General features: G+C 46.6%; 1 protein-coding gene and 1 long non-coding RNA gene across 6 annotated transcripts in view; one reads left to right on the top strand and one right to left on the bottom strand.

Moving 5' to 3' along the window:
* BLNK (B cell linker) overlaps positions 1-16,293 on the bottom strand; it is a 438,756-nt gene that overhangs the window by 200,597 nt on the left and 221,866 nt on the right. The window lies entirely within an intron of this gene.
* LOC135056621 (uncharacterized) overlaps positions 1-16,293 on the top strand; it is a 274,060-nt gene that overhangs the window by 138,533 nt on the left and 119,234 nt on the right. Inside the window, exons 1-3 of one of the 4 annotated variants that reach the window (XR_010244032.1) lie at positions 4,175-4,265; positions 7,778-7,815; positions 12,608-12,647. The exons of 1 other annotated variant lie outside the window; for it this stretch is intronic. This is a non-coding gene — a long non-coding RNA (uncharacterized LOC135056621). Of the gene's footprint in view, positions 1-4,174; positions 4,266-7,777; positions 7,816-12,607; positions 12,648-16,293 lie in introns of those variants that run through there. 2 more of the 4 variants (XR_010244034.1, XR_010244031.1) reach the window with 2 other exon arrangements.

Raw genomic sequence — 16,293 nt, 5'->3', positions numbered from 1 at the left:
ACTGGACTTATATGGCAGTACCGCTGGACTGGACTTATATGGCAGTAAATCTGGACTGTACTTATATGGCAACACCACTGGACTGGACATATACGGCAGCACCACTGAATTTATGGCAGCACAGGACACCACCACTGGAGTGACCGGACTGATGCAGCACAATACAGCACAACTGGACTGGATTTATACAGCAGCACTGGACTTATGGCAGCACAGGACACCACCACTGGACTGATGCAGCACAAGACACCACCACTGGAATGATACAAAAGAGCAGGTCACCACCCCACGCCACGCCACTTTCCCGCACAGACACTGAAGAGACATGTCCTCTCGCTACACTCTCTAGGACTGGAGTGAAAATGGCAGCAATGGCGCGGCTCCTTATATGGAATCCTAAACCCACGAGAATCCGGCAGCGGGATGATGATGTTTTGCCTTGTTCTGGTTTCCGAGTCTGATCCGGACTCGGTGCGTGAAATTCAGGGGGGTTCGGTACTTGTAACAGAAGTCCAGGGAGGGGGCAGGGGGCTAAAGTGTTAAAGTGGTTTTCTGGACTTTTTATGCAACATTCTAGTAACTTTGCTTATACCACTTTCTAGAATATTAAAGATGCAAATTTCCCACTAAGGTTGATGGTTAAGACTGTAGTGATAATGTGATGCAAATTAAAATGCTAATGAAGTATCAGAACCTCGTTACATATTCATTCCATATTTACTTCTGTCCCTCATTCTTACTTCAGCTGTTAAGTGCAGTAAGTAAGAAATTTCCACTTAGGCATTAACCCTGGATGCTGATAATGTACATGTTGCAGAAATAATGACATATTTTAACATGGATTTCCTGCAGAGAGTTGAGCTAAGTACGTGAACAATATCCTTAACAGAGTTCTGTGCTTCTGGACCTCATCCTGAATCACTTTGCCGGCCATATTGAAGAATGCACTTATTTTTTTTCATAAGTTGATGTATGAGCTTTAAACCCAAAGCATACTGCCTGACGCTTGTTTTCTTACCCTCCAAATCACAGGGTATTACATCTGCCAACTGAGAGGGCAAACTCATGCAAAGGACACAGTTAAATCAAAGGGGCGTATTCAATTGTTTGAAAAGTCAGTTGGGTGTCTGTTTTTTTCCTAACTAATAGACAGGAAAAAACAGACACCCAACCGACTTTTCAAACAGTTGAATTCCTCCCAAAGTGTCCTAGAAAAAATGTGTGATTTTTATGTCTGCTTTTTTCGTAGTCACATTCTTGTGTCCTATATCCTCCCCTCCAGCAGGTCCAACTTCAATAGTCAAGCTGCGGGGCTGCAAATGCACAGTGGTAGATTGGTTACTCCAACTAAGACCCAGATTTAGGCCCAGATTTATCAAGCCTTAGAGAGTGATAAATAGCACGGTAATAAAGTACCAGCCAATCAGCTCCTAACTGTCATTTTTCAAACACAGCCTGTAACATGGCAGGTAGAAGCTGATTGGCTGGTACTTTATCGCCGTGCCATTTATCACTCTCCAAGGCTTGATAAATGGGGGCCTTAGATCTAATGGAGGAGATGTACAGTACTAAGCCTTGGAGAGTAATAATGTGGAGAGAGATAAAGTACCGGCCATTCAGCTCCTAACTGCCATGTACAGGCTGTGTTTGAAAAATGACAGGAGCTGGCACTGGTTGGTGCTTTATCTCCATCCACTTTATTTCTCTCTAAGGGGTCTATTTACTAAGCCTTGGATGGCGATAAAGTTGACGGAGATAAAGTCCCAGCCAAACGGTTCCTGTTATGTCACAGGCTGGGTTTGAGAAATGTCAGATAGGAGCTGATTGGCTGATACTTTATCTCCATCCACTTTATCTGCGTCCAAGTCTTAGTAAATTGACCCCTAAGGCTTAAGGCCCATACACACGAGACGATTTAGAGCTCAAGGTAACTTATTTTTGGTGTTTTAAACTACTATGAGCTCAAACTCGGCCAGTGTGTATAGCCGGGCGATGAGCGCTAAGCGACGATGCGTGCTCCCACATCATCGCTAGCTGTCCGTCGGGCTGTTTGAACAGCCGAGTGAAGCACTCTCCAAAGTCTCCTACTTTGGAAAGTGCTTCACCCCCCCCCCCCCCCCCCCCCCTTCCCCGTGAACATCGCTGGGCACAGGGAAAACATTTCCGTGTCTTTGCACTGAGCTGTTTTCCTGCCAGCGTTGTTCACGATCATCACTGTGCATATACGCTGGGCAAAAACAGTGTGTACGCACCTTTATACTGGGCATATACTATACATTTATCTGGCAGATAATTGTGTAGTGTATGCCAGGGTCGGACTGGCCATCTGGCACTTCTGGCACATGCCGGAAGGGCCGATGAGCAGGTGGGCTGATCCGGTCCCTCAGAGAGCCGGGAAGGCCGCGTGCAGCGCAGCCTACGGCTCTCTGCTTCAGCCGCCCCCACCGGTCTCCATGGAAATGGGGGCGTGCCACGAGTCCACGCCTCCAGACTTGCAGCACGCCCCCGCCCCCAGCAAGTGTTGCCATGGTAACGGGGGCATGCCACGAGTCCATCGTGGTGGCGCGCCCCCGTGATGAATGCCCGGGCTGATTTAGAGCCCCAGTCCGTCGCTGGTGTATGCCCAGCTTTAGAATATCTGCCCCAAAAAGAGCTACATTTTTCTGTTACATACAGTAGTACCACTGGACATGCCTCGGATGTAAAAGGAATGTCTATTTAAATTGGAAGTTTTGTATCCCGTAAATAAGTTTATTGTAAACATTAACTCCAATCATTTCTGTAGGCTATATGGAAAGTCCTATTCTATATAATAAAATCTAAATGCTGCTCCTCACCTCTATGGCGGGAATTCAAGTGTTTTGCATGCCAGCGGTCCCTAGTTGGCACCTGACAGAGCAATCCAAATATTGCTGTGTTCGGACGTGCACAGCTGCCGGCGTTGACATTACTGTTACATTGTTCCAACATGTTGACGGACTGGTAACTAGTGTCAAATAAAGTATATTATGATATTATTTTATCCAATGTCTTTTGTATATATTGTCTTTTACACAACCTGTCCGCACTGCAGTAGAATTGCCTGCAAGGGGCCCAGCTTCTAAGGAGCAGTTTAATTGGCTGCCTGTACCTTTCGGTGCAGGACTGCAGCAGGGTTGCCAGCTTAGCGCAGCAGGGGGCGGGGAGGGTGGGCGTGACATTACATAGGGGGTGTGATGGGGACGTGGCTATGCCTTTGAGGCATCACAGGGCGAATGTTGCTTGCGGTCGCGTCACCGTGGTCATACCCCGCTACACAGTGCTGCTATTACAAGCATTGTACAGGGGGGAGGGTCTACGATTCGTGCTAGATCGCATCATCGGGTCCCCTCGGACTGCCCACTTGTTCTCTGTAAGTGGGCGACCGAGGGAGGTGCGGTGGATCTGCGGTGCTGAGGGAGACTTGCCCACCTTTCCGGTGGGCCAGGAGGGGCTTCCGATTTTCAAGTTTGGACTGCAGGCATCTGTAATACTCACTGCCCATGATAGATGCCACTTCCTTGCAGTTGATCCACTTGATTTCTGGTTCCATTTACAATTTTGCCTTTTTTTTTTTTTGCATTGCTGCCTGCCCTGACCTCTTGGTTTGCCTATTCCCCTAATTACTGCCTGCCCTGACCATGTGCTTGATAATTGCCCATTCCCGTATTGCCAACTATCCTGACCTCTGCTAGGACCCTGGAACTGTTTCATTTGTTTAGTCTTTCCCTGCCTGTGTGAGTACCTACTATTATGCAGTTTCCTGTATACTGTAACCGGTATCTCCAATATTTCTGGCACCAGCCTCTATTTTAGAATATGCCTCTCTACCATGTGCGCAAAAGCTCAGGGCAACAGAGTTCCAGTGAGCTTGCTCAGCTCTAAGCGACTGCTATAGCCAAAGACAATAACTAGCCAGATTCTAGAGACTTAGGGCAATATACAATAGCCTGTGAGGTGCATATTTATAAAGCGGCAATCATTTACAAGACAAAACCAACCTGATATTGCCTTATAAATGATTTCCACTTTAAAAATACGGTCAGACTAGCAGAAATTCCCATACATATTACATGTAGCCCTTATTCTCTGAAATTGGCAGCAGGAGTAACACTCTCATACTTCATTTTTCTGTTTCTCTGTTGATACAGCAAAGTCCAAGTCTATTTTATTCTCTTTTCCCCTGATACTTCCTGTTAGAAGTCATGGACTGTTAACTGGCTGACAACAGAGACAAGACCTGGAAGGTAATTATTAAGAATTGGTATAATGAATTACATCTAGTGAATAATCACAAAGTCCAATATTGTAATAAAAGGTTTGTGCTGCAAGTCATAACGTGTCCTGGACTAGAAGATACTACACTGAGCTTATTGTTGCAAGCAGAAGTTTTGCAGTATCAGCATCCTATTATTCACTTTAATGTTAAAAAAAACAAACATGCAGCAGTCCAAGAATTTACACAACTTCCCCTTCTTCAAAAATAGACTTTCTTAGATGATAATTTAATACAGTCTCTAACTAAAAGGAGGATTTGTTAAAGATACATGAACAAACTTGCCTGTTGTCAAACTCCTGGTGCCAGATGGCTTCAAAGCTGTGGTGCACTTATGTGGGAAACAAGTGTGTGTATATATATATATATATATATATATATATATATACACATTAGCTATCTATCTATCTATCTATCTATCTATCTATCTATCTATCTATTTATCCAGTGCCGTAACTAAACATTTTAGCGCTGTGTGCAAGAATCAGCATCGGCCCCCCACCACCATACACATACCATATAAAAAAAAGGGGTGGTCTTCTGTATGCCGAATGTCGGGATCCCGGCGCACAGTATACCGGTGCCGGAATACCGACACCCGGCATACCGACAACTATTCTCCCTCGTGGGGGTCCACGACTCCCCTGGAGGGAGAATAAAATAGTGTATAGGGGCATGGCTTCAGGGGAAGGGGCATGGCCACAGGGCTCCCCATTTTTACACATTGCGGCAGACAGTCCCCCTTTTTACATATTACGACAGACAGCGTCCCCCTTTTTACACATTACGGCAGACAGCGTCCCCCTTTTTACACATTATGGCAGACAGCATCCCCCTTTTTACCCATTACGGCAGACAGCGCCCCCCTTTTTACACATTACGGCAGGCAGCGCCCCCTTTTTACACATTACGGCAGGCAGCGTCCCCTTTTTACACATTACGGCAGACAACGTCCCCCTTTTTACACATTACGGCAGACAACGTCCCCCTTTTTACACATTACGGCAGACAGCGTCCCCCTTTTTACACATTACGGCAGACAGCATCCCCTTTTTACACATTACGGCAGACAACGTCCCCCTTTTTACACATTACGGCAGACAGCGTCCCCTTTTTTACACATTATGGCAGCCAGTCCATTTTTACACATGACAGCAACAGTGCCCGGTTCTTTTTTACACGAGAGAGAGAGAGAGAGAGAGAGAGAGAGAGAGTATGAGTGTGAGTGTGTACCTGAGGGACGATTCTTCCACAATTTCCACGCAGACGGACCCTCCTATACACAGCCGGAGCCCGTCCCTTCCACAGGTGCCGGGACTCACAGGCTGCAGAAGGTGAGGTGCGATGCGGCGCTGAGGCACCGGGACGAAGAGATATGTTGGCGACGTGCGATGCGGGGGTGAGGCGCCGGGACTCACAGGCGGGATACAAGGGTGAGCAGCTCCACTGCCCATCCCTTACCCGCTCATACTGATGACTGTGGTGCGCTACCCAGGTGCCGGGACTCACAAGGCGCAGGCGCCCTGGTGGGATACAGGGGGATGAGGTGCGCTACCACGATGACGCCAGTGCAGCGTCCGTCTGGGGGGAGGAGTGTGCCGATGGTGCGCCTTCAGTGCATTTGCGCTGTGGGCAAGGCACCATCGGCACACACCTAGTTACGGCTCTGTATCTATCTATCTATCTATCTATCTATCTATCTATCTATCTATCTATCTATCCATCTATCTATGTGTGTATAGTACATATTACCTCTATGACTGTTTATTACCCAGTTTTGTTTTATCATTGTATCCAATCGTAGAGCGCAACGGAAATTGCTGCACTATAAAAGAAACTGTTAATAAATAAATAAATAAATATATAGTTTGTTTGTATAGTACATAATATTACTGCATAGAGAATATCTATTATTCATCCCTACCCCATTGAGCTTACAGTCTATACTCCTTCTCACACTTAATAGAGTCCATATTAATCAGCAACCAATTAACCTACCAGTATGTTTTTGTACAGGGTGTAGTATGGTATGCTGGCGGCCATGCTCCCGGCGACCAGCATAACGGCGCCGGAAGCCTGACTGCCGGCATACCGACAGCGTGGTGAGCGCAAATGAGCCCCTTGCGGGCTCACTGCGCTCGCCACGCTATTTATTCTCCCTCCAAGAGGGTCGTGGACCCCAACGAGGGAGAAAAAGTGTTGGTATGCTGGCTGTCGGGCTTCCGGTGCCGGTATACTGTGCGCCAGGATCCCGACAGGCGGCAACCTGAAGACCACCCGTTTGTACGGGATACAGTCAATATACCGGCTGTCGGGATTCAGGAGACTGACGCTGGAATCCCAACAGCCAGTGAAATGCAGATGCCCAGAATCGCAACAAACGCTTGTTAATCCCAATCAGTTGGTGGGTCCACGCCACCAACCGAGTGGGAATAGGACCTGTTGCAAGCGAAGCGAGCCACTGGCCCCGATGTGTGGGGAGCGCAGCAAGCCCGTGATGGGATTCGCTGCCGGGATTATAGCATACAGGATGCCGCTGTCATATAGTGGCAGCCAGCATCCCGTCTGCCGGGATATCATATTTATCCCATTTGTACGGGATACGGTCATTAGGTCGACCACACTTAGGTCGACAGTCATTAGGTTGACCACTATTGGTCGACATGCATTAGGTCGACATGGTCACTAGGTTGACATGGAAAAAGATTGACATGCGTTTTTCAAATTTTTTTTTAATTTTTGAACTTTTTCATACTTTACGATCCACGTGGACTACGATTGGGAATAGTAACCTGTGCCGAGCGCACCTGCAGTGTAGCAGAGCGAGGCACCTTGCCCGAAGCATGGTGAACGAAGAGAGCCATGCGAGGGGACACGGTGTACTACTTGGGGTTCCCCGTCACTTTACGAAGAAAACGACACCAAAAAAGGTATAAAAAAAACGCACGTCGACCTTTTTCCATGTCGACATTGTTCATGCCGGCCTAATGCCCACGTCGACCTAGTGACCGTGTCGACTTAATGTATGTCGACCAATAGTGGTCGACCTAAGTGTGGTCGACCTAATGACCCATACCCGTTTGTACTGAAGGAAGAAAATGAAACACAAACAGAGGGGAGAACATACCAACCCCACACGAAGAGAATCAAACTCAGGACCCCCAGACAGCAATGCTAACCACAGAATATTATGGCACTCAGTCAGACCTTCTGGTATGTTACGTGGCTCCTTTGCTATTCAGATTAAACCCGAACTGTAGAAAAGAAAACGGCGCCACTCAGAGACTCTGCAATTAATTGAATACTGCAATTAAAATGTATTATAATGTTTCAATGGGATATACCACTTTCATCAGGGAACGTACACTTACTGTACCTATGATACAAAAAAAATGTGGTACCACCATAAAAAGGGGCACCACATAAATAAAGTTAGGGTCATTCATGTCTCACAGCTACTGTCGTTTTTTGTTTGTTTTTTAGTGAAGTGCTGTCCCACTCAAACCTAACAGAGCAGCCAGGTAACCTTTATGTGACTATTTCTTCAGGGCCTTCATTGAGCATGTGCAGGAAAGAATGGTAACTTCCCTAAGCAGGCCAACAACACAAATCCCCCTACCCCACGCAGCTGATTGGAGCTCAGGTTGCATGGTAAAGGAGCTTGGGGGCTGCTGTCTCCAGGGGATCCCAAGCCAGTAAGGTGACAGAGACCCAGCAGGAAAGGCATAAGAGAGGCAGCCAAGGCGCAGGAGGGAGCTCTGACATAGATTGGAATGTACCTGTGGAGCAGTTTCACCATAAAGCAGCCAGGAGTGCAGCACAGACTGGTGCGAGAGAGGTAATCCCCAGAGGCCATAAAGTGGAAGACAGCAGGAATGGTCTGGGGTCTGCGGCTGTGGCACCAACATAGAGAACTGCCACAGTGGCAGAATCCTGGCTGCGTTGAGCTGGCGCTACAACTCACACCCGGGCAGTGAGTACCCCAGGAGGTCCACGGTGATGACACCTGCTGGAAGTTCAGGAGGGCACAGGCAGTAAAAGACCCCAAAGGATCTCTTAGGTGCTGCTTAGGCTCTTCTCAAGGCTGGAGTAAGGCAAAAAAGTTTAATAAGCCCTGTACCATTGGAAGAGGGAACACCTGGAACTTTTTAAAGTCTTTTTCAAATTTGCTGCTGCGATCAGATCTAAATTAGGCCCCCCATCCATCCTTCAGCAACTGGACAGAGTCTTCCCTATTCACAATGTACCTGTGTTTGTAGAATAACTAGTGACCTTGGGCCTAATTCTGATCTGATCACAGCAGCAAATTTGTTAGCTAATGGGCAGAACCATGGGGGTCATTCCGAGTTGATCGTAGCTGTGCTAAATTTAGCACAGCTACGATCATCTTTCCTGACATGCGGGTGGACACCCAGCACAGGGCTGGTCTGCCCCGCATGTCAGTCCGGCTTCCCCTCGCAGAAGTGCAAAGGCATCGCACAGCGGCAATGCCTTTGCACTTCAGGAGTAGCTCCCGACCAGCACAGCTTTAGCGTGCTGGCCGGGAGCTACTCCTCGCTCCCTGGCCTGCAGCGGCTGCGTATGACATCACGCAGCTGCTGCGGCCCGCACCCCGTTCGGTCCGGCCAGACCTGCGTTGGCCGGACCGCGCCTACGAAACGGCGGCCAAACGCCGCCGTTTCTCCCCCTCCCGCCCATCGATCGCCTCTGCCTGTCAATCAGGCAGAGGCGATCGCTGACCTGCTACGGCCTTCAGCCGCCCCGCAGGCGAACTACGGCGCCGGCGCATGCACAGCAGGGACCCGTTCGCTCTGCTGCGTTAAAACGCAACGAGCGAACGGGTCGGAATGACCCCCAATGTGCACTGTAGGGGGGTGGGGGGGCAGATATAACATGTGCAGAGAGTTAGATTTGGGTGGGGTGTGTTCAAACTGAAATCTAAATTACAGTGTAAAAATAAAGCAGACAGTATTTACCCTGCAGAGAGACAATATAACCCACCCAAATCTAACTCTCTCTGCACATGTTATATCTGCCCCCCCTGCAGTGCACATGGTTTTGCCCAACTGCTAACAAATTTGCTGCTGCGATCAGATCTGAATTAGGCCCCTTGTGCAGACTTCAAAACAATTGGACATCATGTTTGACAAGTTTTTGGAACATGGGCCCCCATTTATCAACGAAAATAAAATTCGAATGCTAATTAACGTTACCGCTCGCCGCGCTTTTTTACTTGTATTCAGCATTGAAGCTGTCGCTGGCGAGCGATAACGTAAAAACACCCGTCAGCGCTGTTTGTCAAGGCCAAACAACGTTGACGAATGCTCTTTTTCTCCGGCGTCCCTAACTACTGCGCATGCGCCATTGTATGCATACTCCCGGCACATGCGCAGTAGTGATTTTCAGGCTGTCTCTATAGCAACCCGTATATAGCAGGCGTGATGCATGCCGGGATTGCTATGGGAGGAGGGAGCCAGAGCACAGGACGGACACCCCTGTAGCGGTGTCCATAACGTCTGCCCGGAGCAGACAAAGGCATTTTAGGTAAGCATTGTTAAATAGACTTTACTGTGCAGCAGTATAGGGAAAATGAAAGGCTAATAGCGCTGCTAGTTAGCAGCGCTATTAGCCTTGTTAAATAGAAATTGAACCCATTTACCACCTAAAATGAGTTTCCAGCAAGGAAACTCGTTGATAAATGGGGGCCAAGGATACAAACGGCAAGATTTAGTGGGTGCTAAAAGTAGAGCATTACCTATATCCGCTCACAATTATTCAACTCTAAACATGAAAGAGATTTATACAAAACTTATTCTTATGGGTCGATTAATATAATACATTGTGTAATGATAGTGAAAACACCACAAAGTTTATGGCCTGTTGTTTACACGGGTGGGGATCTTTCCTCCTTACTGTATACTAAGGTTATGCCATGTCTTTAGTATGAGAAAGCCATTAAAGATAATGGTGGAGCTGTATCAAGCCTCGGAAAGAGATTTAGGGGGTCTATTCATTAAGCAGTGAAAAGTGTGGAGAAGTGAGCCAGTAGAGAAGTTGCCCATGGCAACCAATCAGCATTAACGTAACATTTATAATTTGCATACTATAAAATTATACAGAGCAGCTGATTGGTTGCCATGGGCAACTTCTCCACTGGCTCACCTCTCCACTGTTTTCACGTCTTCATGAATTGGCACCAAAGTGTAGAGAGAGAAACTACCAATCAATCAGTTTCCAACTGTCATTGTACAAAAATGTCAAAAGCTGACTGGTTGGTACTTTATATCTCTCCGCTTTTATCTCTCTCCAAGGCTTGGTACATCTCCCCATATGTGACAAAATTGGGCATCACTGGATTTGATGTTAGGCTATAAATTTCGGGATCCGGTCTGAAGATCGACAGTGTCTAGGTCGACAATGTTTAGGTCGACCACTATAGGTCGACAGTCACTAGGTCGACATGGATGGAAGGTCGACAGGGTTTCTAGGTCGACATGTGCTAGGTCGACAGGTCTAAAGGTCGACATGAGTTTTTCACATTTTTTTTAATTTTTTTTATTTTTTCATACTTAACGATCCACGTGGACTACGATTGGAACGGTAAAGTGTGCCGAGCGAAGCGGTAGCGGAGCGAAGGCACCATGCCCGAAGCATGGCGAGGGGACGCGGTGCACTAATTTGGGATCCCGGTCACTCTACGAAGAAAACGACACACAAAAAAAAAAATTCCTCATGTCGACCTTTAGACCTGTCGACCTAGAAACCCTGTCGACCTTCCATCCATGTCGATCTAGTGACTGTCGACCTATAGTGGTCGACCTAAACATTGTCGACCTAGACACTGTCGATAAAACGAACCACACCCATAAATTTCTTGGTTGTTTGACTTGTGGCTGTTTATTGACAGGTGACCATTTCAGTCATCAATACTGTGGTAAACATTTTAGGATATCACACAGATTGACTTGTACACCTATGTATGTTATTATACACTGTCTTGCCCATGTGGATTTCACTACATGGTCAAGTCTGAGTGGCAATTTAAAGAGCGAATAGCTTTGCACAGATCAGCGATCCGTGCATCTATCCTCTCCAGTTCTAGTGACCAATCCGTTGCTGGGTATTTTGCATTTTGCCTCAGCCAAACACAGAGTCATCCATATATAAAAGATCACATTGCACCTTCAGTATGAGGAGGTAATCGTTCTAAACATTTTTTGCAATGTAAAGGGCTAGGTGGATCGGCTATGATTTTTTTGCATTACTGTATAAGCTATTTTGAGTGACAAATTCCCAGTTTATTTTGCAAGTGTAGTAATACTAACGATTGCTGACAGTGTGGTATCGCTAGTGGACTCCTTCAAGTTTCTAGGGACCACAATCTCCAGGGACCTTAAATGGGGGTCCAACACTGACGCCACTGTTGGGAAAGCGCAGCAGAGGTTGTTCTTCCTCAGGCAACTAAGGAAGTTCAACATCCCACAGAAGCTCCTGCTCCTCTTCTACTCCGCGATTGTGGAGTCAGTACTGTGCTCCTCGATACTCGTATGGTACAGCTCCGCCAGCGCGAGGGACATATGCAGGCTCCAAAAGGTGGTCAGAACCGCAGAGAAGATCATCGGGGCCGACCTTCCCTCAGTCCAGGACCTGTACTTGTCCAGAGCTAAAAAGCGGGCAATGAAGATAGTAAAAGACCAGCTACACCCCGGCCACAGCATGTTTAACTTGCTTCCTTCAGGCAGGCGTTACAGGGCTGTCCCCGCCAGATCCACCAGAAGCCTCAAAAGTTTCTTTCCCCAAGCTGTCCGCCTGCTGAACTCCTGAACATTGACTGACTAGACGTACATGTAACTAACTTGTGTCCCTACGGTATACCTATCTGTGTAACTTTACTTGCCCCCCCCCCACACACACACACACACACACACACACACACACACACACACACACACACACGCCTGCTTACCTGTTACCTACTTGGCTGTTGTATAGCAAACCGAAGACAAATTCCTAGTATACGTAAGTATACCTGGCCAATAAAGCTGATTCTGATTCTTCTAAAGCTGATTCTGATACTGAGTGGGGTGTTTACATTTTGTTTTTATAGTATATGAATATAGCATGTGTCAGCTTGGTTATGGATGCGATGGTATGACATGTTATTGTGGGGTCCTCATGACCTGACATCTGCGCGTGTGCTTGCGGTTGGTATATTGTACACTGCTGGACACTGCATACCAGTACACTTATGACATCATGATTGGAATTACAGATGCAGGTGTTGAAGATCTAATTGTTGTATTTACTATTTAGGTGAGTACATGTTACATACACATGGTCCCTGATGAATGTGGTAAGTTCCCCTTACCACTCATTTATTTTGGATTGTAGTTTCTAGCTAACTGTGGAGTCTCTGAATACTGCCTTTTTCATCTATCTATCTATCTATCTATCTATCTATCTATCTATCTATCTATCTATCTATCTATCTATCTATTGTGTCATTACATTTATCGGAGTCCCAAAATAATAATTATTTTTAAATTATAAATAATATAATAAGTCAATTATAAATAATATTAATAGATATAACAATTATGTGAAAAATTCTAGTCTAGTAGACAGTGGTTTTGCCAGGTAGTATAAAATGTACATACAAAAAGGGTAAAGAAACACGAATATAAATATTTTGCTGTTTTAACTATGTGCTTTTTACTTGTTAGAAATAAATGTGTTCTTACTCTTGCAAGCAACCTACGCTTCTCATTATTTGTACTGAATGCAGATAACCTCCCCACCCCCTTTTTATTAATTAGTACCAGTGCAGTAGGAAGTCATTTTCCTCACAGAATACAGGGCCTGGGGGGTCATTCCGAGTTGATCGTAGCTGTGCAAAATTTAGCACAGCTATGATCATCTTTCCTGACATGCGGGGGGACGCCCAGCACAGGGCTAGCCCGGCCCGCATGTCAGTCCGGCCCCCCTCGCAGAAGTGCAAAGGCATCACACAGCGGCGATGCTTTTGCATTTGAGGAGTAACTCCCGGCCAGCGCAGCTTTAGCGTGCTGGCTGGGAGCTACTCCTCGCTCCATGGCCTGCAGCAGCTGCGTATGATGTCACGCAGCCGCTGCGGCCCGCCCCCCCGTTCGGTCCGGCCATGCCAGTTGGGCAAAACCATGGGGGGCATTCTGAGTTGATTGCTCGCTAGCAACTTTTTGCAGCGCTGCGATCAGGTTAAATCTGGGCAAAACTGCACATGTGTATGCACCGCAATGCGCAGGCACGTCGTACGGGTAGAAAGAGGATCGGTGCTGGGCGATGGATTTAATGGAGAATCCATTCGCACAGCCGATTACAAGGTGATTGACAGAAAGAGGGCGTTTGTGGGTGTCAACTGACCATTTTCTGGGAGTGTTTGGGAAAACGCAAGCGTGTCCAAGCGTTTGCAGGGCGGGTGTCTGACATCATTCCCGGGACCAAAAAGACTGAAGTGATCGCAGCGGCTGAGTAAGTTCAGAGCTACTTAGAAACTGAAAAAAACTATTTTGTGCCGTCAGCTGCAAAGCGAAAATACACTCCCCCATAGGAGGCGACTATCTGATTGCAGCGCTGCAAAAAGTTGCTAGCGAGCGATAAACTCGGAATGAGGGCTCATGTGCACTGCAGGGGAGGAAGATATAACATGTGCAGAGAGATTTAGATTTGGGTGGGGTGTGTTCAAACTGAAATTTAAATTGCAGTGTAAAAATAAAGCAGCCAGTATTTACTCTGCACAAAAACAAAATAAGCCACCCAAATCTAACTCTCTCTGCACATGATATATCTGCCCCCCCTGCAGTGCACATGGTTTTGCCCAACTGCTAGCAAACTTGCTGCTACGATCAGGTCTGAATTACCCCCATACATCAGAGATGAGCAGTCAGGGTAGGCAGTAGCGGCACTGCCTCACCTATTATACTCCAGTACACTCCAGAGTTTTGACTATAAAAATTATTAGAATAATACAAGGATATTTACAATTTATAAATATCATCTTTGTATTATTCTAATTATTTTTAGTAAAATGTTAATAAACGATTAATGTTGACGTTTTATACCAATGTATTACATTGTACATGTGGTTTTTATTTTTATCTCCCTTGTCTGGTGAACTTCTCCTTTCTGCCACAAGAGAGTGCTATGTGCATTAAGTATTGTTTATATTATGGATATTATTTTTCATTATATTTTTACAGTTTGCTCCTACATATGTAGACACTGGATTTTCACTCTAATCCTTTTGAAAAAAGAAAACTTTCTCTGGGTGATACCGTGAAATAATACTGCCTTAATACATAACAATGTCAAGATTTCTAGAAAGACAATTGAACTTTATAAGACTTCCCATTTATGAGTTACTGGAAACTATACATCTCACCATCGCTATTCTCATTTCAGGGTTGTGGGTCGAGCCTGCAGCGGCAAAATTGCCAGGTATCCCCTTGTTTTATGATACTTCGGGCGGATATCCAGGTCGGACTGCTTTAACTCTGGCAGCGGCGGCAGTGTGCATGCTCAGGTACTGTCCAGTGTGTGCGCGGCCGCCGAATGCGATGCAGGGCCGGCGCGGGAAAAATGGGTGGGTCAGCTGCGTTTTCAGGGTGGCTGCGTGACGTCACACACAGCTGCTCTGATGTAAAAAATGGCGGCGGACCTCCTGCATACACAGCCTAGCTGCGGCTGCAGGAAGACGTCAACAGTTGCTGCGACCGTAATTAAATTACGGTCGCAGCCGCTGGGCAGGCCATTCTGCATGACGGGCAGCCTTGCCCTGCGATGGGCGGCCCCCAGCATGCGAAAGAATGGATTGCAGATTCTGAAGTCCATGTACAGTATTTGCATGTAAAATCACTGAAGCAGTCTTTCTCTTTTATATATTGTATGACTCCATTTGTGCAACTTATTTCACACACTGCCCTACATTAGAAGGGGCAGGAGAGACCAAAAAATATAGATCTGTGCAGGTAAAGAATTTTCTTTCCACGCTGCATATTTGTTACATCCATACTCTATGCACCATCCTTGGGGACAGCACTGGAGTGGTCCTTATAGCAATGTAAAACATTATACAATATCATTAAACATACACATCATCATTAAGACTGTGGGGGTTATTCAGCATCAAACAGTATTGAGATGTTATCACATTTCCCCGTTTGCCGCTGAAGTGCACAAGCTCAGGACCCGTACTGCGCGGGCAGGGAGATGCGATAACATCTCAGTTATGCAAACGCCTCTGCCTGATTGACAGACAGAGGCGTTTGCGGTACGGGGCGGCGAGGCGGCATTGCGAGGGCAGCGTATAATGAGTCGGGTTCAGGGCAGTCACGTGACATCACACGCTGCCACTGCAACTCGAAAAATGGATGCCCTGCGTCTGCCTTCACAGTCTGGATGCGGAGGTGGAGGTGGGGGCAGCCACAAATCAGCGATGCAATTGCAATTGTATTGCAATCGGGTATGGGTCATTAGGTCGACAAGACCTAGGTTGACAGTCATTAGGACGACCACTATTGGTCAACATGCATTAGATCGACATGATAACTATGTCGACATGTACTCGACAGAAAAACAACACTTTTTTGGTGTCGTTTTCTTCATAAAGTGACGGGGAACCCAAATTAGTGCACCGTGTCCCCTCGCATGGCTCGCTTCGCTTGCCATGCTTCGGGCAAGGTGTCTCTCTCGGCACAGGTTACTATTCCCAATCGTAGTCCACGTGGATCGTAAAGTATGAAAAAGTTCAAAAAATTAAGAAAGAAAAATGTGAACAAAAAATCATGTCGACCTTTTTTTCATGTCGACCTAGTACGTCGACCTAGTGACCATGTCGATCTAATGCATGTCAAACAATAGTGGTTGACTTAATGACTGTCAATCAAAGTCTTGTCGACCTAATGACCGTATCCCATTGCAATCACATTGCTGCAGGGTATTTGCACACTGGTCGTCCCCCAGCA

The sequence above is a fragment of the Pseudophryne corroboree genome, chromosome 3, assembly GCF_028390025.1.
Source record: "Pseudophryne corroboree isolate aPseCor3 chromosome 3, aPseCor3.hap2, whole genome shotgun sequence".
In the NCBI taxonomy this organism is placed as follows: Eukaryota; Metazoa; Chordata; class Amphibia; order Anura; family Myobatrachidae; genus Pseudophryne; species Pseudophryne corroboree.
The sequence above is the reverse complement of the archived record's forward strand: the minus strand, read 5'-3'. Positions and strand labels throughout refer to the sequence as shown.